The sequence below is a fragment of the Cimex lectularius genome, unplaced genomic scaffold (assembly GCF_000648675.2).
Source record: "Cimex lectularius strain Harlan isolate CLEC.00 unplaced genomic scaffold, Clec_2.1 scaffold319, whole genome shotgun sequence".
In the NCBI taxonomy this organism is placed as follows: Eukaryota; Metazoa; Arthropoda; class Insecta; order Hemiptera; family Cimicidae; genus Cimex; species Cimex lectularius.
Genome location: NW_019393047.1, coordinates 139,685 through 163,675, shown reverse-complemented (window position 1 = coordinate 163,675; position 23,991 = coordinate 139,685). Strand labels below are relative to the sequence as shown.

The 23,991-nt window shown below is 33.9% G+C and overlaps 1 protein-coding gene across 4 annotated transcripts in view; it reads right to left on the bottom strand.

Annotated features, from left to right (window-relative positions):
• LOC106669086 (octopamine receptor Oamb) overlaps window positions 1-23,991 on the bottom strand; it is a 228,653-nt gene that overhangs the window by 113,841 nt on the left and 90,821 nt on the right. For 2 of the 4 annotated variants that reach the window (XM_024229853.1, XM_024229854.1), the window contains exon 3: window positions 18,966-19,037. The gene's annotated coding sequence lies outside the window, so the exon portion shown is untranslated. Of the gene's footprint in view, window positions 1-9,634; window positions 10,001-18,965; window positions 19,038-23,991 lie in introns of those variants that run through there. The other 2 variants (XM_014398353.2, XM_024229855.1) reach the window with 1 other exon arrangement.

Below are 23,991 nucleotides of genomic sequence, written 5' to 3'. Positions count from 1 at the left end.
CTTCCCGTTATTTTATTAACAAAATTAATTATTTTAGTCTCATTTTTCGCAACGTCGGATTATCTTTGATATAAACACCTACATGCATAGATGGATGACGTAGAGTTTGCATCAAACTATCATCATCATCTTTAATAAAGACTTATCGTGATGATTTAAACATTCCCTGAGCCTTTTTTCATTGCTAGAACAACATTATAGATTAACATTCTTCTTCTAGACATTTTTCAAAATGCCATACCGTCCAAAATCTTCATCATTTTATGGGCTTTTGTACGGCCTATTCCAAACCTCGATTATTTTGATTATTTGGTGATGGGATATTTCAGTTGGAAGTTGGGAAAACGTTGTCTGAGACTTATCCTGTTATTAAATGCATGACCCAAAAGTTGGTCCGGCAAGCAAATTAATAATTAGCAGTATGCAACCACGCTAGTTTTTAGCTGGTTTGATATTTTTAAAAATCCATTATGATTAGTGGTCAGATTGACCAAATTACTTCTTGCAATTAATTGTTCTTTTTATGTAAGGCTTTAGTTGAAATGAAAAAGTTAGTGTCACGAGCGGGATTCGAACCCATGGCCTTCAGATAAATACGCCGCTTCTCTAACCTCTTGAGCTATCGCGACTTCGATCCACTTTGATTTTTAAAAATGTAATGCGAGGGAACTACGATTTAATGAAGTTGATTCAAAATTATCATTTCGTACATTTTATGAAGTTTGTGGAGTTATTTTATAAGTGTCGGATAGGCAATTTGAAGAACGAAAATTTACTGGACTAAAAGGAGAATCTGTAGTAAATCTAAAAATGAGGTCAAAAGTTAGGAAAAGTTATGGTAAAGTGGAGGAAATTGAGATTTTGTGTAAAGAAGTGTGTTTTACTTTAATAAACACTAAAAAACTAATTTCTTTTGAACGGATTCACATAAAACCATGAGGTTTACGGCATTCTAGTCCAATTTAGATGTTCTGCCACTGAAAAAATTAACACGATGTGCTGACCATTCTGAACATTGTTTATTTAATTAAATTAATAAGTCTGTAGCCTCTTACTAATACTGCGTTTTCTGATCCAAGGCAATTATTAAATTGCACAGAAATCGCGTTTAATAAGAATTAGGTAGACAAAAATAGGTCCTAGTTTTATATTTGATTATTCAGCATAATTGTAATATTCTGTTTAGAATAATAAAGTTATGCAAAAATAAATATTAAATAATAGGTTGAAAATGAGAGGACGAGATGCTCTAGTTAATCCCATGCGGTTACGGGCATCGCGATTTCGAAATCGAAAAACATTACCTAATAAATACATCCTATTAAACATTAATATTTTATCATAGTAATTAGAGTTAATGTATTTATTCGAGTGGGTGTGTCTGGGCAAGGGGGGTGAACGTGCTCATTTATTATTTATTTATAAAGCTCAGGTTAAAAAAAACCATTCATTCGTTAAAATTTAATTGGAATAATTAAATAACCAAGGGTGTTTTATTTATGGAAATCGAATAAAATCTTTTCTGTAATTTTTTCCATACAAACAATGATACAGCTATTCTATTAAGTTATTACGTTAGCATAATTATGTTAAACATTTCTACCGACTCAAGAAATCAATTCAAATATTAATTCATTGTTTATTTATTACGTCGATAAAATAACAATAATTTATCTCCATCTGTCTACGGCTAAATTCAGTAAGCTGAGAAACGGCAGCAAGTTCAGATGGTCCAATTCTCAGAGCCAACGATATTTTTAATAACATTTAAAAAAGGTATCTGGCAAATTTGAAATTATAGTCAGACCGATATAGGGATATTCTCTGGGACCTAGACTTTAAAAATCTAGGCTTTGGAACAATTAAAATTTCATTGTGACACTTGCATATTAAACTGACAAAATAGAAAAGTAGTAGAAAAACCAAACATTTTCAATGATGAACTATTACCATTCAAGAGTTTTAAAAAAATTAGGCATGTCGCTAGTCAAAAAAACTGAATCAAAAAAACATGCCTTCAGATACCAACTACATTATTTGTTGCTGGAAAAGAAATCCCAACTATTCCTATGTATTTGATGACATTGTATACAACTCTGGGGTTGTAACAAAAGAAACTATTATAATAAAAGTTCCAAAATAAATGAATACGAAATATGGTAGATCCTTGGTATGTACACCACTATACAATAACAAATACAAAAATAACGTAAACGTAAACATAAATCACACGGTATGATTACTATCGACGCCTTAAAAACGATCAAACTCCAAGACTTCAGCCTTCTATACAGTTAACACATTGTGTGTCAACAGAACCAAAAGTTCGGCTTGGCTTTTTAAAAGTTGCAAGGTTGATTGAGCTAGTTAAACTATGGGACTAATAAGGTGGCTTGTTATAATAATAATTAGCCAATGTAAAATTAATCGCATCTAACCAATTTCACCCACAGGAAAAATTTGATAAGCTTCAAACAAATTAACCTGAAATTTTCGATAAATTCTGTTATTATACGACATCAAATAACATTTGTGTTAGAAATAAAACGTGTAAGTTTTATTAAATCCTTAATTTTGAAAAAACGAAATAGTATATTAACTATTTGTCCGTTCAAAGGGGCTTTACAATACGTACAATTTTTTAATTAATTATTTACTTTATCCTTTAAATAATTATCACCAAAACACATATAGAGAGTGATCATAGCGACAAGATGGTTAGATAGAAAGAGAGAGAGAGAGAGAGAACGAGATGAAGAGAGAGAGAGAGAGAGAGAGCTAGATAGAGATAGATAATTAAATATGTAGATAGATAGATAAATAAATAGATAGGTAGATAGACAGTCGATATATCTAATACCCTACGCGCTTTTCTTGCCAAGTATTATTTTTTCTCACCCACACTCTCTCTCTCGCTCTCTCTCTTTTTCTCTTCTATGTTTTTCACTTTTCTCTCACTCTTTCCCCCTCTAATACAGTCTCCTGTCTATGTTTCTGTCTTTCTCTCTCTCTCACTCTCTCGCTCTCTCTCTCCCTATCTCCCTCTCTCTCTCACACTCACTCACTCACTCTTTCTCTCTTTTTCTCTCCCTCACACATACTCTCTCTCTCACTCTTCTCTCACTTCCTCTCACACTCTCTCTCTCCCCCATATGAAGCTGGTTTTCGCAGAAAAGCGTACACATTCCTTGTTGTACATGTGAATGTGTACGGGGTGTCCTTTTTAGATGGCCCGGCTTAATTCCTCTTGAACCAATGATCTATCTATCTATCTCTATTTCTACTCTATCTCTAAAAATGAAAAACCTACATAGATATATCTACATACAAAAAATGAAATATAGATCTGATGTACATAATATAAACAGTAGACATAAAACTAAGCAATTACAAATTATAAAATATAGAATCACAATATTTAATAATTCATTTCCAAGTAAAAGTGCAAGAATATTTTCAAAATTTCCAGTTGAAATTCAGCATTATAACAAAATAAGTATATTTAGAAAAAAAAAATTATTTTACATCAAAATATGTGTAAAAATATCAAACTGTTATGTTAATTTCTTTTCCCTCTTTTTCCTTAATTAAGTACAAAGATTGTCATATTATGATCTCGATAATGTATCTTTACAACTGACACTTAAGTTTATAATGTTAAACCTTTACAAATGTCTATTGTTAGTTTTTTCTCCTGATAAAAGTTACGTTTGTTATTATTTGAAGATTACTTTTTATTTTGATTGTGTTAATCAACTGTAAACAAGTATATAGTTTGTAAGAGATAATTAATTTGTTCAACTTTGTTGTGTATAGTAGATTGAGTAGAGTTTATACAATCATGTTGCTGTTATTTCACTTTAGGTGTAAGAGTGGACCTAGAGACCAAACCTTGAGTGATTGTTAAATAAAGCGATAATCAATCAATCACTCTTTCTCTTCTCTGTTTTCCACTAACATTCACAGTCTCTCAATCACCTCAGCCAGTGTCTCCCTCTCACTTTCTTACTCTTTCTCCTTTCACTTTCTCCCTTTCTTTTCCTCGGCTTATTAGTGAGGACTTGGAGGAATTAAAATATAAATTAAGTATATATAAAAGGAGCAAGGTTAAAAATGGCTTTCTTCATATATACATTTTCTACTAACATTCATTGTCTGTCTTTCTCCCGCTTTCCCTCTTTCCCTCTCACTCTCTAATATAGCATATAGCCGAATGGAGTACGTGGTGCCGTATAAATCCTCCATATCGCCCCCTAATTTTCGTCAAGAATTGAAATTTCCAGCCGGGATTGCGCGCACACTTAAAAACAATTAAAAATTCAAGTTGACAAATTTCTATCAGATATCACAAACGAGATTGGCCGCCGAACGAGGGGGCGCTACGCCCTGGTGGCAGAACGCCCGGTATAATGAGCCCAGCTGCATAATTGCCCTCCGACCGCTCGTGCTGAAAATTAACGTGCCCCCTCGTAATAATTAATTCCATTCTGAAATTTGCATTTTTAAAAGCAAATTTAAAACACTCACTTGTTCAACCTTTGAAGAAAGCCGACGGGGTTAAATTTAACAAAAACAATCCCGTTTAATTATGTGAGAATATATTTCCCAGAAATATTTTTACCCAAAGCGAAACCGGACGTGAAATCCTCACATTCGTTGAAACTCAACATATCATTTTTCAACCCTTCCATTACATTTTAATCACGCATAAAATGTCAACTTTTGTTATATATTGCATTGTTTTATGCATTTGTGTTGATATCAAAAGAACCGACATACAATTTACCCTGGCTTTTCTTGGGAAAAAAAGTTCAAAGCAAAAATGTAGCATATACAAGTGCCGAGAAGAATTTCGGAATAAATATTATTTTAAAAAATTACACTGCTCATAAATAACCTGATGCTATCGCTGTGATTTTAAGACATAAAAGGATCGTGATATCACTTTTCATTTAAAAAGAATAGCTTACTTTTTATTAAGGGTTGAAGTTTAAAAAAATCGATCCTATTAACGAATTTACTCTTATTTAAAAACCTGTTGCACTCCTAGAAATTCGATAGGTCGAAGGAACCAAGGCTTCATTAATCATTTAAAGGTCTTGCAAAATCCCTTCCAATTTTTAACTTATCATTTCTCACGCAATTATCCTGGATGGACCAAATTCAATAGCAACACTAATCAGGTCCGAAAATCAACTTGTAAATTTAAGACGAAAAAATTTCATTGTAAGAAAAAATATACGATATGTTAAAATACTTTATTGTTTATTCAATAATCAGGTAAAATTCTAAAAAATTAATAAAGAAATACAGTGTCTCACAAAAGTAATTGGAAATCGCCTTTTTTCTTTAAAATATCACCTTTCACTATTAAATTTTTTATTACATGTTATATTTAAAATATGACCTTATTGTAAGTTAAACTTCTGAAAATTATTTTTGAAACAATTAAGATTAATAAATTAGTTATGGAAAAGTAAATGTGGATCCAATCAACCGGTCAGAAAAATAATCGGAATCAGAGTTTGTTTTCTGATTTTCGTTTAGTTTTCTCCTATTCATGGCAAAGATTCGAGTCTATATTTTTCGTTTATCCTGCGAATCCGCGCTATTTGTTTGTATAAAAAATATGCCGCAGAAGTACAACGGTACAATTGAAGAACGTCTCCACGTTATTTTTCAACGCTAAAAAGAAATGAGATTTTAAAAAAATAAGTTTAAATACAGATACGAAAGACAACGACAGAATCGCCCATGCACATAGAACAGGTCAACCGAAAATCTTGCAAGAGAGACATGAGCAGAAATAATAAGGACGGTAAAAAAAGGATCCATTGAGCGCTTCCAAAATCGCAGCAGAGATTCATCTGCAGGAATCGTGGTAAACCCATCATCAATTTACCTTACCATAAATAATTCATTAATCCTAATGGTTTTAAAAATAATTCTCAAAAATTTAACTTGCATTAAGTCCATATTGTAAACATAACATGTAATTTAAAATAATAGGTTCCTCTAATAGTACAACGTAATATTTTAAAGAAAAAATGCGATTTCCAATTACTTTTGTGATATAAACTAAGATATAATTATATTACAAAATTACTCTATAGACCAGTGTTGGTTAAATTATCGGAACTTATCAATTATCATTTATATGAATTATAAATCCTTTAATCATTGTTACGTAACGTGTAAGCTAAGACGTTTTAGATCTCAGCATGATGATCGAGAAGCTGTGTAATATTGATGCATAGGGATCAAGTATATGGTTCAAGAATGATTATTGCACTACCGTCGAGCTTTCGGCATTTATTATGCCTTCCTCAGAGTTCTACATTCATAAACAATAACTAAAAATTTAGTGGTTATTAATACACTTGAATTAACTCTTTTTACATTTTACAGGCCTAGCAAATCGAAATTTTACGTGAATAACTACATAATTAATGGTACAATAGATAGTAAAAAGGGCTAATTTGTATTTTTTTAAAACTAGATATAGTTAAAAAGTCAATATATAGTTAAATAAATTTAAAAATCTATGTAGCAGAACAACTATATTGAATTTGACGAAATACGAGCTCAACAAAAAAAATTACTAGAAAAATTGTATTTGTACCAAAGGTCTAAAATTTAAAATCACCACCCTGAAAAGTTGTTTTTTTAATTATTACAAAAGTATTCACAAATTCTTTGAATAAATTTTAGATACAAAATCAATGAATAAACTGAGACTATTGTCATCATGATGATTAAATTTTCAGCACTGAAGACATATTTCGACCAAGAATTCTAACAAAGTTTAATTATCAGTTAATGATCTCTTTTCAATTTTGATTTGTTTCTTAAATCAAAGGCAAATTACTTAAATAGTTTAGGCTTCATTTACAATTTTATCTTTATATCTATTTGAAATAAAATTTAAAAAAAAGAACTGTAAAAAAGGGCAGAAGATGTTACAAAAATTAATACTAAAAAAAGTATATTTGTTTAGCCATTAGTCAGTCTAAACAGCGGTTGTGTAAAGCAATATATTATGATAGTTTATTAATAATAAAAACAAAACCATATTGCTATATGGTGTAATAAATAATTTTTTTCTATGTTTTCTTGTCTGTCTTTTATCTTCCAAATTTTGTATTAAATCTTGTTATGTATTCATTTGCCTATGTGTTGTATTTTAGGATTTAACTTTTTTTTAAAAACAAAGAAATAAATAAGATAGTTCCCATTTTTCATTTTTATTTACTTACTTAGTACTAGGTCATTTTTTAAATTAATTCACATATGTACACTTTGCTTTCCCGCTCGTTTGCGATTCGCTGAAGGGAGTCAGGTTAAAATTGTAAATGAAACCTAAACTATTTAAGTATCTAATTTGCCTCTGATTCAAGAAACAAATCGAAATTGAAAAAAAATGTAATTAACTGATAATTAAGCTTTGTTAAAATTCTTGGTTGAAAATGTCTTCAGTGCTGCAATTTTAACCATCATGGTGACAATAGTCTCAGTTTATTCAATGTTTTTCTATCTAAAAGTTATTCAAAGCATTTGTGAATAATTTTGCTACCTCGGGTAAAAACTGGATAAGTCAACAAAGGCAACGTTTCAGGATGAGGATTTTAAAGTATATACCGTTGGTACAAATTTAATTTTTCTAAAACTTTTTTGTATTGAGGTTCAATATTGTTGTTCTGCTACATGTTTTTTTTTTAATTTATTTATCTCTATTTTACACACTTTTCTAGTTTGTTATACAAATTTATGCCATTTATTATTATTGTACCAATATTATGCAATTATTCACGTATAATTTCGATTTTCCTACGCTTGTAAAATGGGATAAATCAAGTGTATTAAAAATCACTAAATTTTACTGAGATAATTACAGTAATTCATTTGTTACCAACGAAACAAATGCAACATGTAGGTAAAACCCGTGTCTCCTTGTCTTTTGACTTTTCGAGATGTCTGAAAAGACACATTGCTTTTAAAACTAAATGGTTTCCTTCTCACCTTAATCAATAATACCGTCTGTCAAGACTGAAGACTTACTGGAATATGCACTTATTTCATTTGGCCAAAATTTGGCTATTCTAGTTTGGTTCCGAGGGTATAGAATATACTTGTCATTTGAATGGTATGGCGACTTTCAACAATTCAACTTTAGTATTACATTTTTGTCACGTTGCTGAAAAATATTTAATATATTTTATTTAACTAATATCAATACAACGCGAATATTTAACTTTTTAAACATTATTTCTGATTAAGGAAATGTTGAAAATTCAAACAGATTAAACTGATAGTTGTGCAACATTTTTTTTTTTGTTAGTGTATTAGGCAACACATAACATTGGCAAGCATTATTAACTTTCAGGATGAAGACGAATTATGGTTTATACAAAAACTTGGGTTGGGTCCGATTTAGGAAACAAATTAAAATTTAAACAATTGAACGATTTGTTACACAACTAACACGTGATAATGTTCACACTAATATAGAATTCCTACAAGAAAATTTCTACTGTTCAATTTTGTAGTTTAACCTGTCGTGGTGAGAATATTTTGATTGTTATTAATGATTCTTGTGTCATTTATAATGTGCTAAAGGTAAACTTTTACGATTTAGACCTTTATAATTGAATAATTAAGCTGACATGTAAGTTATTTTATATCAACTTCCAACAATAGACTTTTAGTATTTTTCGCCAACTTATGAATAAGAAATATAATTAAATACATAGTAGTGCAAATATAACTTTAACTTTTATTTATATTTTCTGCGGGTGTACAAGGCTTGTTTGAAAATTATTTAGTATACCTCCGGTTATTTTATTTAGGGAGCAAAACTAATCACCAGATATCAAGATAATTATCGCGAACAAAACATTTAAAAACATCTAACTTTCTGGGTGAAGAAGAATTTATGACTTGTCTTTTCTATGCCTTTACATTGTCTTTATTATTAACGATACAATAAAAACTGAACTCAGACAAATATTAAACTATTGTTCTACTAATATTTTGCATAAGGCATATTTTAAAATTATATAGCATGCCTCTATGTCTGGAATCTATATGATTAAGGAAAAAATCCCAAGAATTTGCATATTTGAGCCCAACGAGTCAGGGAGATAGTTGAATGTGGTTCACAAGACAAGTTAAAAGTAAAATAATTAAACAATCCCTTACGATAACTAACCAAGGTACACGAGCATATGACTTGGTAACTTTTAACTTAACAATTTCTAGGTACTTGAAAATATCTACTCTTCAGTTTTGTAATTTAACTTGTCATGGTGACAATAGTCTCATAGTTTGTAATGTTTTAATCATTTACAAAGTGGTAAAGGTAAAATTGTAAAATTTAGGCTTTTGTTTATGGTTATTCAAGTTGTCATTTGAGTTATTTTATATCAACTTTCAAAAACTGAACTTTACCTTATATGTTTTATTATTTGTAGGAATTAAGAGAAATTTTTCGTCTTTTTCGTAAAAAAATGGCAATTAGGAAATTATAATCTAAAGGGAAGGCGAATATGTAATTTAATTTTTATTATTTTTCTGTAAAGCTTGTTCGAAAATTATAGCATATGCGTCCGATTGTCATTTTGTCTGCTAGACTCACCTGAAATTGAGATGTGTCAACCATAGTATTTAATTTCTAAAAAAAAAAAAAAAAAAAAACGCTATCGCATTAACGTAAAATGAATGTGCACCGATGAGAAGTTCACTCCGGAGGTGTAACGCTTTCGACCGCCGGCGGTAGACTGGGAGCAGAAGGCAAGCGCAGGCCGGCATCATCCGCCGGGGGTTGGACCGGGGGTGGCTCACGCCAACCTCCCCCTCATAGCGCAATCCTCGATCCAATCACCCTCGTGGATGATCCACCTCGACTATTGTACGCCTTGGCCCCAGTGACCCAGATACGCGAGATAGTAATGACGTCAGCTCCGAAACTCAATGGGCGATAAGAGCGGCGATGACACGATAAAAGACACTCTTCCCAAAGTAGTACGTATCTAGGATCGGAGTGTTTATTGAAACAGTAAACTGACAATGCAGGAAACGACCGACATCGAGCTATCGATTAACAATTAATATCGCTAAAATCAATTGCCAAAAGGTTTAAAGCTGAAAAACCGCGGCATCGTAAATATAACGGTGACATTAATCTATTTTCCACTGTAAACTACACTTTGGACACTCTTCTTCCATAGGACCTGCTGTGAAAGTGAGTTTAAAATACGTCTTGGATTTCCGCTTGAGTTCCGCACTCTCGGCTTTCAGGGGATTGGATTCAAAAGGTGATAGCGTAGCGTGTCCGAGACCGCCTTGACCTTTCCTCCCGAGATTGGCAGTTTTTATCCCCCGACGGCACCCCTACCATCTGCTGAACGCCTTTATTTGCCACAATCACAGACTCCCCGCGTTAAAGCCTTATCCAGGGTAGTAAATGCCGATTTACCCAAAACCCTTCTGCAAGATTTAAGTTTTAATTAAAACTCTTTTCTCCAAGGGGACTCGACTTTGAACCCGATTGCGCCCATACTGTCTTCCTTATGCTGAATAGTAATTTTGCTTATAAAATACCACTATAGACAACCACTTCATTGTTTAAAAGAACTTGAAATGCTCGATTATAGTGAAAACCTTTACGAATATTGTGGTACCCTAATGCCAAAAACAAATTTTTTAAAAATTTTTGTTAAACAATTTATTGGGTTGGTGCAATACTAATGCAGGTTTTAAAAATTTTTTTATTTTCGCAGGTGCTTGTCATCTAAACGAGGCTATTCCCTTAAATCTAATTTACGTTTATAATAAATGCTTGTAACTGTTATCTTTTATACAAAACATTTTAGTCTACATTGAATTTCATAAGAGTAAGAACCTGCAAAATTAAATATTTCCATACTAGATTTTCGTCAAATTTATTTGTACGCATTTACCCTTGGGCGATGTGCGAACATCAATAAAGTTTGGGGGGAGGGAAGCAAGCGAATGCACGGTGCAGCTATGATTTCAGAGATTTGAAGATTTCGATCGCGAAGACAGGGAAGGTCGCGGGAGGCTTTCCATTGTGGGCGACGACCAAATCAAAACGTTGATTGAAGAACTTGAATTGAAGAAGAAAAGAATTGAAGAAGAGCTTAATATTGATCATTCAAAAGTTAAGTTATTAAAGTTATTTAAAAGTTTAAATTTAAGTTATTTCGCTCTGTACTGGACATTAGAATGTGAGAAAACCGCCTACAACATTGGCATATTCAATGATGACCCCATTTGTGGGTTATTTAATGAAAAGCAAGAAACTGGCACAAATAATATCGTAAAATGCGAAGAAACCCTCAATGGAGACAGAACCCGCGAAAAAGAATTACAGTAATGACAGAGCAAGACTTTTCTAGATATTTAAATTTAAAAAGATTAAATTTTTTACCATATTTCATGGCTGTGTACCAAGATAAAAATAATTATTATTTGGAGATCGTGAGGTGCGGTCTGGTGTGACAATGTGTGTTTTAAAAACTGATTTTATAAATTACGTCAGATTTGTTTGTTACTGGTGTGGGATCTTTAATTTTGGAAAGGAAAAATCCCACACCAGTAACAAACAAACTTGAAGTAATTTATAAAATAAATTGTTTAAATATTGTCTGTCAACTTACATCGGTATTATATCCCAATAACTGTATAAGAGAGTCAAGCAACATATCTATGATTGCAAAAAACCCAAACAAAATCCTGGCTACCCACCATTTTGAACACCAACACAATTTCGACTTTAACAATCCAATCCAAAAATATTAAACACAGAACAAAACAAACACAAACGTAACTTTTTAGAAATGGTTTTCATCAAAGGGGATAAACATAGCATGAATTACAGAACAGACACATGTAAAAATTCAGTCACCGCTACGCTAATATCATTAGTCAAATTCAATATCGATAACATGCATATATCATCATCACATCTCACAAAACATATAATAAAACATATAAAACCATCATCACATTCTACACATCAAACATTTCTACATAGTCTAATTCTTCAACAATTTGGCTTTCCTTTCCCTAATCATCCCCGTCTATATAATCCTGAAAGGATAATCAGGCTGAACCATTACGCACTCGTATAAAAATGTCTTTTTATCCCGACTTCCTTCCCCACCCCTTCAAAATCCAACGTATATAAACATAAAACATAATATTTCACTGGCACTCTCAACACGCTACACAAGAATGACACATATACACGGAAAATAAACACTTTGAGTGAGTACAAATACTTTGATTGAATCTTCTAGCATTGTATAAATGCATTGTTTTCACAGCCTACATTATTTGTAAAATGTAAACAATGTTTATAAATCGCAGGCTCTGAAGATGATCTCAATAAAGATCGAAACGTTGGTACGATAAAGAAAATGTTTTTCTAAAATCTACGTCACACCGTAGATCGCCCCTCACGATCTCCAAATAATCATTGGCTGTAACTAAACACCACACAAAAAAATAATTCCTCCAATGGCAATCAGTGATGTACTATTGCTTAAAAGAAATATCGTGTAAATTGAATTGAACTAAAGAACTAGGAAAAGGACAATATAACAAAAGAAATAAGACGGAAAGCACTGTAGCTTGGGAAATACCAAATCCCCGCTTCCAAATATCCTTCATCATTGGCTATTCTTTGAACTACACTGACAAAAACCACCAGAATGAATCTATACCACATATCAGTTGTAATGGTGACCTATCTTTGCTGGTTGTGGTACTTCGTGCGTGTTTCAGCCTTTCGCTAACGTCAGAGGTGTTTTTGTGCGTTTCCTATAGAACGTGTTTGTTACAGTCTTCCTGAATTATGGCAAAGGGCTGAAACGTGTCTGACAGGTCAAACCATCGAAGGCAAGCTGAATTAACCAGAAACGACTAGGTAACGGGTTCACTGCAACGTAGACCTCAAGACCTCCACAATTTAAGCTTGGTAAGCATTTTCTCCTCCATCCTAAGGTTTACCACCTAATTATTTGGCCTGGATATTTACACTTTTTAGCTTGTGGTCTTTTCTTTTATAATTTGCACTTTTTACCTCACAGCAGTACCGCCCATTGTCGAAAGTATTTATTTTGCACAATCAAGAACTATTTTAAGATTCATCCCAATGCTTATCCCAAAGTGAAAAGGTTATTCCTCAGATATGTGCAAAAACGCTCAAACGCGCAAATCCTTATACAAAAAAAAAAAAATTAACAGCCAGAGTTATTTAAGCTCCCTGTCCAGTGGGGCAAATTGTCCTTGTGGAAAATGGGTGTGGAACCCTGTAGGGCACTTGTTGAATGAAATGGCCTTGTTAAGTTTCAAGCTTTTATGATTTTATGAGTGTTGAAATCTCCTCCCTTTTCTTATCTTCATTATGCCCTCATAGTGAAGACGCTTTGTTTCCCGCCTATGTCCGCATCACAGTTTTGCAATTTTAACATTGCAGTCATACTGGAAAAGATTATGGAATATCCTGTTTTGTTAATTTATGTAATCGACTGTTGTTATGATTGGGGTAAAATTAATAATTATCATTAATGAAACACCGCACATGCTAATGTAACCTAAAAACTCATAATTTCTCCATTAGAATAATCTTTAAATCAAATATGTGTAACAAGGGGCGGTTTCAGACGTGGGAACACAGATTTTAATGAAACTTTTTTAGTAATACTAGGTCGAAAAATATTAGTCACATGTCCCAGCGTTCTTACCAATGGGGCCCTAGGAGCCGAGAAAAAAATAATTTTTTTAAATGTTTTTCTACTTCGTTTTGCATATATTTAAAAGTTACTATAGTCCTCCTTCACCACCTCAACGCTCCCTGAAGGGAGTCCACCATTCCAAGCTCTCCTTCCATACCAAGAATCCACTAGCGCAAGCTCTCTCCTATCTCTCTCTCTCTCTCTCTCTCTATCTCTATCTCTCTCTCTCTCTCTCTCTCTCTCTCTCTCTCTCTCTCTCTCTCTCTCTCAACAAACAATTATCTTACTTTGTTAGGTCGCTTGGTTGCTATGATAAAATCTTATTTAGTAGGTAGCCATAGGATATCGTAAATATTTAAATAGTCTTTTTATATTTGTCTTTGATTTATCTGTGTTCCACAAATCGTGGAAGGATAAATAAAAAAAGGACTATCTAACTACATTCCTCATCATGTAATATTTAAAAACATTATTTATGATGAAGCGGAATAGCAAAGTAGTCTAAATACTTGTTAGCAAGAAACAAAGTTCATATTCGTTTTATGCACCCCAAAAAATATCTGAATAAAATTTTTGGGAAACAATTTCTCTCAAATTTTTCGCATTCCGTTTTGTTAACCCCAAAAATAGAGATGCCTTTAAAACGACTCAACCGATCTAAGCAAATTCAGCTTTCCTACGGTCTTATTGTTGAATATTGAAAACTCTATAGAAGTTATGAAGTTTTAAGTCGACCAACAGGACATCGAGAGAAAAATCGCCCAAACCGAATACAATCCAAAAATGTCTATTTTCTTATTTCGATCAAAATTCGTTTGGTTGCATATTTCGTGATTTAAAGCAGTTAATAAACGTTGTTTTGAAATGTGAAGAATTGGATTTTTTTATCGCCCCAAGAGGGATTCGGAAGAAAAGCAAATCATACTAATGATCGTCTTCCTAATCATCCTCTCCTAGATATCCGTCTATATCTCTGTCACCGCCCCCAATCTAGGACATGCATATTAATGATTTCGTTTCTATTGGATAGTTGACAACCTGAAGTACAAACAAAAAGCTAGCATGTTAGGATATCGACGTGGTACACATATAAAAGCAGAGAGTAAGTTACCAGATCGAGCCAAATGGTTGCAGTTTAAACAAATAGTCGTGAAAGACCAGACCACACAGCACAGACAGCTGTTTGTCGGCCCAAAAACCTCCCACATTATTATTAGTATTTTCGACCACTAGGACCCATCGGCAACTACGCAAAAACGTTTCGTTACAATCTGTGATCCTAGGTCCTTGTAGGTATTATTCATTTGTAAACTTTTATTGGTATTTAAGAGCTTTACAATATTTTTTTTTAATTTAAAACACAATTTTTTATGCAAAGCTTCTTAATGTAAAGATGGCGTATAGAGGTTATTTTTCAATCATTCAAGAACAATCTGGTCCTGATGAAATTTCATCATCAAACCTAACAGAATGTTACATGTTTATGCTTTATCTTCATGCATATTAATGAACCAAGTTTGATTATTGAGCCAAGGCGAACTTCGCTTATGTTAACGTTGTACTCGACAATAAAGTTTAAAAAATCGATTACACCTTGAGATCTAGCGACGACCCTTGATATTGCACCAAACTACCAGTTTATTATAAGTTTTATTTATTATTATTTCTTTTTTATATTTCAAGCCATTTGGTTTCTTGATAGATTGTTACATAAAAGTACTTATTACTCAATCATACTTGTGTCTGTTTACAACGTTTTGCACCTTAATCATTAGAGAATATATTTCCTTCTTTCCAAAGATATTGTGATTGCACATTATTGTAAAAATAAAGTGTTCAACAGAGAAATAATTATCATAACTACACTGTTAAAAAACAAAACATGCCCTTTATTTTTAAATGAAAGTTTAAAAATCTATTTAAGGACGTAATGAGTGCTTTTCTAAGTAAAGAAAGTTCTGACCGAATTTCAGGTGGGCCCAAGGTACACATGCTCTTGCGGTTCCCGCCGCGAGTAATTCAGTTGTGGTCCAGAATCCTCCTTAAGAGCCTGTGAATTGATAAAATTAAGATACCGAAAAGGAAATTAAATTCAACCCTCGTGGCGCTCAGCTTCTCAAATGGATCCTACATTAATTAATGTTCACTTCCTCGACGTCCCTTGTTAAAACTAAATTATGAGGATTAGCGATAATCAAATACATAATGAATAAATTCAATGGAAACCGTTAGCAGTTAAATTTTACTGATATTTAACTAGTTTATAACAGTATTTATCTTAACTTTGGGAATCTAGAAGTATAAGCGTAAATACTGTTTATTCAGCGTTAAAAATCCAATCCATTACCCTTTTGCCCATTGTGGGCAAAATACTGGAAAAGCTCGTATTGATACGCCTGTCCAAGGAAATAGCAAGAAAGCAATATTCCCTTGGTGTATTCTTGAATATACGCCAAGCCTTTGACCAGGTATGGCACTCTGGACTATTATGGAAGCTCAAGAACATGCTACCTACAAACTATCAACTTATCGTAAGATCCTATCTTAACGATCGTTATTTCCAAGTATACCACAAAACTTCATCTCCTATACATCCGAATGGAGGAAGTGTCCCAGCTCCTCTGCTTTGTTCAATCTATAACTCTGGCCTACAAACGCAATCCTTTCTCCTAAAAAAGCTCCAATTATAGCTTCTCGTCATCTTCAAAATCCCTTCATATCCGCCAATCCTGGCTACGACAATGGAGAATCAATGGTAATTGGCCATATGAACTAGTATATTAGCCAGAGTACGTAGTTGATTGTTGCATCATATATGTAGTTGGGAGAAGGGTAGCGTGAAAAAATGGCCTGGGGCGACGGTGAGAATCAAGCCCACGTCCGCGGGGTCTACGAGCCGAGTCTGTCACGCTGGCTACTGCGGTCCCCCATAAACTATACGGTTTATCATGCTATAACAACTGCTCAACCCACGATCTAAACTCACACTGACAAAAAACTCTATACTGCCCTGTTAGCCCCCATTTGGACATACGGACTTGAACTGTACGGGACTGTTAAGCGTTCCAACTTAAATCGATTCCAATCCCTACAATCTAAAAACCTTAGAACAATAGTCAATGCCCCTTTCTATGTTTCCAATCACACCATCCATACCGACCAATGACTCTTCTTACTCATCTGGCCCAATCCCGCTAAAAAAAAAGGTTGCATTACAAACTATTCCATCATTCGAACCTATTCGTCAAAACCTCTCATCCACCACGTTACATAAAATCCCTCATAGGAGACTGAAGCGTCGGTGGCCCCGTGACAACCTCATTACTTGACATCGGTCTCCTAGGATTGAGCCATCTCATTCATCACGTTGACGTAATAACGTCTTCCATCACTGGATGGTTGCTGTTCATGTTTCATGAAGAGGTGGTAGTCTGAACAAGCAAGGACAGAGTCGTAGAGTGGGTGTGGTAGAAGCTTCTCAATTCATTTAGAAACGACCTTGTTTGTAAATAAAGATGTGCTAAAATAAAACTGTTTTTACATTCAACAAAACAGAGTCAATTTTCTTCTTCGTTGTGATAAATTTAAAAAATTAATAGTGTATCACTTGGATTTTGAAAGAGAAACCGGCATGGTTCCAAGTTCAATGTTTGCTGTTCCTAAGCTCGTCTGGAATTTCTTACGGTTTTAAGTTAAAGAAGTAAGGTATTGCTCGAAAGAGGGGGTAGTTTATAGAAACAGTTCTAGGACTATAAACTTAGTCCCACCCAACTGGGTGCGAAATAAGCTCCCCGACCAGTTTTTTAGATGTAAATGGGAAAAAAGTCACCTTATTATAATTATAATAAAAACTCCCTTAAAGGACTAAGCAATTTTTCGTAGTAGTCTGAAAGAGCACGGGTAGGTGCAGTAGAAGTTCCTTGATCCTAATCATTTTAAATTTTTTTCTTGTATTATCGACAGTCAGCATGTCTTCACTGTTTAGGACAGAACAACAGAATCGCAGCGAGGAATAGCAGACCAAAATGATCGGTAACGACACCCCAAAGACCTTGCCGGACATGCTCCTGCGCTGGACTCTTGTGGGAGTAAATTTCATAAACATACTTTCCACTTTCCAAATCAAAAAGCTTTCAGAAATAGATGGGGTAGAACCTCCTATCGAAACTCCTTCACTCTTTTCTGGCCTTGATTCTTCAGGCCACACCTTTTTGATGCAGGCCAGGACCAAACTACAAGTTCATCACTCCTCAGATCCAATGAGAATAGATGTGTTACAATGTACAAAACGGTTTTCTCTTAAGTAAGTAAGTAATTGATCGTGAGTGGTAGTAGTCTGAAGGAGAAAGGTCAGGACAGTAGGGTGGGTGCCGTAGAAACTGCTCTATTTCATCCATTTCAGAATTTTTTGTTTTATATGTCAAGAAAGGTTTGTCTGCGTTTCCCTTCTTAAAATTTCCATTCATAACGTCCGATAACGACTCTTCTAGATTTCTAATGATGTTTCGTTCGATTAAATGAGTATCTCTTGGATTTTGAAGAACCCACCGCTATGTTTCCATGTTAAGTTATATGCTTGCAGTTCCCAAGATAGTGTAGAACTGGAATTTATTAAATTTATTAAATATTTTATTAATTTTTTTATGTTAGAACTGGATTTTATTCCAGTCTCTGAAAGATTTTTGTTTATAGATGGTGGCAGTCAAATAGCTCATAAGTGGTCAAACTATGGTAGTTTGAAAAAGCAAGATCTGAATGAACTAAAGACGATTTTTGCTTGGTCGAGAAGAGTGAGTCATAGTTGGATCATCGTCACAAAACTTTCTCATATTCAACAAAACCTGGTATCGCCTTTTGTTTAAACTTTATAACTTCGATTTTGAGGACCCAACTAAAACGCTTCCTTGAGATCAGTTAACTGTGCCTAGGACCATGGTAAATTTATCAACATGCTCTTTCCACTTTTCCTAACACGTTTAAGAATCAGTTCACGATTAATAATCTAGTTTAAATTTACAGGCCTGATTTCGATTCCTAAGTAAAATTTCTTTGATAATTTCGCGAAATTAATATAATATCAAGCTGACCTTCATTTAACTAAAACAATATATACGTTCTGAAGATAAAATTGTTTGTAAAAAGGTTCGTACACAGCTGAACTAATTCTACAAATGAAAGAAAAGTTGAAAATAATCATCTACTTACCCCATTCTTTCGTCGGAGAAGCGATGCAGGCGGACTTGGCCTGGGACGTAGTCGGTCACCCACAATATCTCCCTAAATAAGAAATACTTTAGAAATTATTTCATCAAAAATCTTAATGAATATATTTTTTTCCAAAATAGAATAATTCATAAAGTTGAAGGTAGTTATTAATAAAAATAACAGACAATAGATAATGGTTTATTAATTAACCGCTCCCTAAACATAATAAATTTAACAACATAAAAAAGAGAATTATTTTTGTTTCGACCATGATTTATGTAAGAATACCGGCGGAATGCATATGTGAAAAGCCATTACTCAGTAATGATTAATTTTTATTCATTTACACAACGATTTTAAAACCCAACGCTCCAAATTTACTTTATGGAATCAAAATTTGGAGTACTTGCCTGAACTGATGGTTAAAATCATGACTCACGCCGGTTACCCTTTACTATCTCCGGGACTACATTTCACATCGACCTGGTCTGACCTGACAAATTTTGCCCTTTGAAGGCCCTAATCTTTCTTCCCTTTTTTTTAAATAAATCATCCTTTTACGCCGTATAAATCAAAGGTAATCATCGAAACTTCTTAAGCCGTTGAATTGAAAAAGTGAACGTTGTCTTTTTTTCTGAATATATAGAGATTTAGAAGTTATAAACAGATCTATCTCACTCTCAAGACTTAAACAGGCGTAGTACTCACGATTGAAAGAGATCCTAAGGTATATTTTTGTATTTTCTTAGAAGAAACTAAGAAATAAGAAGAAGGGGAGGCTACGGACTTTGGGTGATACTAGGTCGAAAAATATTACACATGTCCAAGTTCGTTCCAAGTCGTTCACGCCAATAAGTCACAAGAGCCAAGTAAAAATAATATTTGAACTAGTTTACATTTTTTAATATAGTCATCTTATTTTGTTGTTTATATCGCATTAAATAAAATTTGGTATATAAAACGTTGCAAAGCCAAAAAACGCCTACTAGTAAAGTAGGTCGAATAAGATCGTTTTGAAAAAACCCAATTCGTTTTAAGCACCCCTTAAAGCTTTTAAATACAAATTGTTATAACTAACAAAAAGTAGACATTTCTTGGATGGATTCACCGGGTCAATTTTTTTTTCTCTCGTCGATGCCTTCCTCTTACAAATTCATGATACACTTTTGTCTAAATTCAACATATTGAAACCATTAGAAAACATGAATTTTCTTCCTTGAATCTACCTGAACAAGGTTTTAAGTCGAGAAGATCAAGGCAGATGCCTTGGCCAACGACGTACGTAACGTCTGTACCGCGCTCAACCATCCAAAATGGTCTCAAGCGGTTTAAGATTATCGGAAGTCTCGAGGAGGTAGTGGCCGACCACGATGGACGACGGCTAGAGACGATCGTTTTCTTGCTCGTACCCGGCTACGGAACCGCAATTTAACGGGTTCTTCGATAGGTAGTCAACTCGAAACGGTCCGAAATGTAAGGATGAGCTCTAATGTAGTCATCACAAGGCTTCATGAGAATAGCCTAATCTCTAGACGTCCCACATCAGGTTCTCAACTACTAGAGATGCATCGAGTAGAAAGGCAACAATTCGCAAATCTCGTTTGGGTACAATGGACTTGTCCAATGTAGGAGGGGGGGGGGTTGTTCTCTTCTGTTCTCTTCACAGATGAGTGCCGGTTTAGTTTGCAGCAATCAGATAACCGGGACCGTATTAAGAGAAGACGTGGAGAACGCTTTCCTTCAAGTGTCCTGCGTTAAGACAGTTATGGCATAGGGTGGAATGAAAGTCGATGCCCGTACCTAACTAATTATGGTATAGAATGGAACTTTGACTATACTAAGGTACATTGAGGAAATTCTTCTGGGTGCTTTGAGCCCGTTTGCTCCATTTATTGGGGACAACTTTGTGTTAATGCGTGATAATGCACGGCCGCATGTAGCCCGAGTTGTCACCCATTACTTGGGGGGTGCAGGGATTACCATAATGAATTGGCCAGCACTTTCTCCAGACATGAATCCTCTGGAACATGATAAAGGGACAAGTTAGACATCCTTTGCCGAATGGGATTCTGTGTCACAAGACAAAATCCGATCACTTTTGTATTCGATGCCTATAAGACTTAACAGAAATTAATACGCATAAAAAAGATCAAAATTAGGCAATAAATTAGCTAAATTTTAATTTATCACTAAATGATTTTGCGATGTTTTAGTGTACTTTTTCAAACTATCATAATTACATTATTTTTATTAAAACTCATGAATTTATATATCTCGTTTCATATCGTTTACGTTAAAATAATTATGTTTTAATTAACATAACGATAACAACACATATAGTTTGAAAAAACAACAGTACGATTGTCCGGGATTTTGTCATTGAGTCCTTGATCACATACGTTGTCTGTTCCAAAGTGTCTCAATGTTATTTTTCTAAACCAATAGGTTGCAAACACTATTAAGAAATCTACTGAGAATTGAATTTTGAATGAAAAGACGTGGCGAAGAGGGGTAGAAATATATAATAAACGTTGAATTTATTAATTGTGATTTGGCGATTTATAAATTTGCAAGTTTATGTATATTTGAACCGAGTTTCTTATATATTTAAAAGCGTTTCCTTTCTCCTTGCTCCGCTTCGAAAAGAACCTGAATAAATCACGTAAGGAACCTTTTTCTCTCCGCCTTCTCCTTGTATAAGTGGGAGCAGTAAATTTCTATTAGCTGAAGCGGCTGGCAAAAATTCTCACTAATACAGGCTAATTTTTTTTCCGGTTGGTCCTCCCTGTTTTCCAGAATTAGAAGAAAATCATCATGGTAAGCTACGAAGTTCGCGTGGCCTAGAAGAAAAAGACTTTCTGTAAAAAGTTGAACTCTAAAGACCAATTTACCAACTCAGAATACTTTGCAATTCTGGTTGAACGTTGGGTCCGGCAAGTCAACCAATATATAATAAAATGAGATTAAATCCTTCAACCTGTTTTCTTTTATATACAACCAGTAGATTGGATTTCAACTTATGATTGTGGCATTACGGGCGTAATAGAGAAAGCCCATTGGCAGCCGCTCTTTAATAATAAACAAAATGATATTAATCATTTAACAGGTTCTTATCCATATTCTTTTCAGTCTCTGACGTGAAGCAAACGGGACCGCAGCATCCAAATTGTGCAGGCTAAAACCACCTCACTCTTCCAATCAATTTATTAATTATTCATGTTCAAATTATTAGTATTGAAATCTACAGTCAATATAGGACGCTTAAGCGTAGACAGGTTTTAAGCCTGAATATATTATTTTTGTTATTTAAGTGTTTTATAATTTAAAAAATAATATACAATTAATTAAGGTTTTTAGTCGAGATAAAAAAGTCAATGGCAAGAGCGGGATTCGAACACACGATCTTCGGCTAGATACGCCGCTGCTCTACCACTTGAGCTATCGTGACCTCGATCCACTCGGACACCAACTTCCCATCTCAACCATAATTGAATTTAATAAAAAATAATGTGGCCATTACGTAAACATGACAAAAACGTGGATAGTGGATTCAATAGAAATTTCGTATTACACGATACAATAGAAGGAGAGTTAGAAGTTAGAGTGTGTGCGTTAGACATTTTTGTTTTTCATAATAGTATGACCGGAATTTTTTAGATTTAATCTAATATACATTAAAAATCAGATTGTTATTCCTCACATTTTACATTAATTGCTGTTCTAGTTTGCTGTTCTGTTGGAAGAGAATATTTTACTGATGTAATTGATGTAGGCTTGCTGTTTTGAGTAGTAGGATTTGTGACAAAACAACTATTTAGTTGATCAGAAATTAAAGTAAAGCAATGCTCCGAAAAAGGGCAGCTTTCTCCACCCTCCTTCGTAACAAGACAATTCCAGCTCCTAATTTCCTGCAGTACGCAACCAAATACAATTTGCCAGAAGTGGGAGTAGCCGGCTGGGATATAGGACAGGGAGTCGAGGAGGGAGCCAAAGGGGATGGTGGTATTAACTTGGGACAACTGCCCCGAACGCAAACAACCATTTCCACCACCCGACAGCTAACAAGCAAATTGATTTCATCAGTGCGGTTGCCTTCGACAATCGACTCACAACGGGTTACATTTGTCAATACTTCATCAATACGTAAAAGTTACCGACGGCCGATATAAAAATTGGAGTATTCAGACTTCACGATTTAAAATTTATGTCATTTTTCAAATGATGTTTTACTTTTTACGTCAAGTATAAAGTTTATTTAAAACGCAAAAGGGTTAAACCAACTTGTCAACAATATTCTCAATATAGTATATTTACTAAATTTCTCTGAAATTCAATACGAGAATATTATAAATAAGTAAATTTTCGGCATTTTCTTTTAAGAATTGTTCAAAATCAACGAAAAAACACGACGAACAATTCTGAAGAGAGCACGTACCTTCGATGTAGTTCTTGGTTTAAGTGGGAAACGACCAAACTTACAGGTTCATCACTCCACAAACAGCAAGAGTTTATATTTTCTGTACTGTGTGCTCATTTTCGTCACGATAATCATGACATGTTGACGTACCCCTCTAGTAGTCCATGAATTGCCTCGAGATCCATTCATACTGTACGAGATTATATTAAATGCTCAAGAATCCTTTGAATGTATCAATATAAAAAAATTTAAAGAATCTTTAGATTTACCCAACCACTGAAGATGGTGGGAAATTGAAAGGAATCAACAGCAGTGAGGACAAACCAAAACTGCGGGGATAGCTTAAGCAGAATGATGAGCAACGACCAAACTTACAGGTTCATCATCCCAAAGATCCCAAGAGAAAATTTATATTTTCTGTCGTTTTTAAGGTTTACATTTTTGTTTAATGGCAAACATAATCAGTTAGAACAAGTACCCTCGTAGTAGTTCATGAATTAAGTGATAATCCCATAATCCATTCTTACTGTACACGATTGTATAAAATGCCCAAGAGTCCGTCGAATTTGTCAATAAGAAAAAACAAATTCAACAAATCTTTAAATAGAC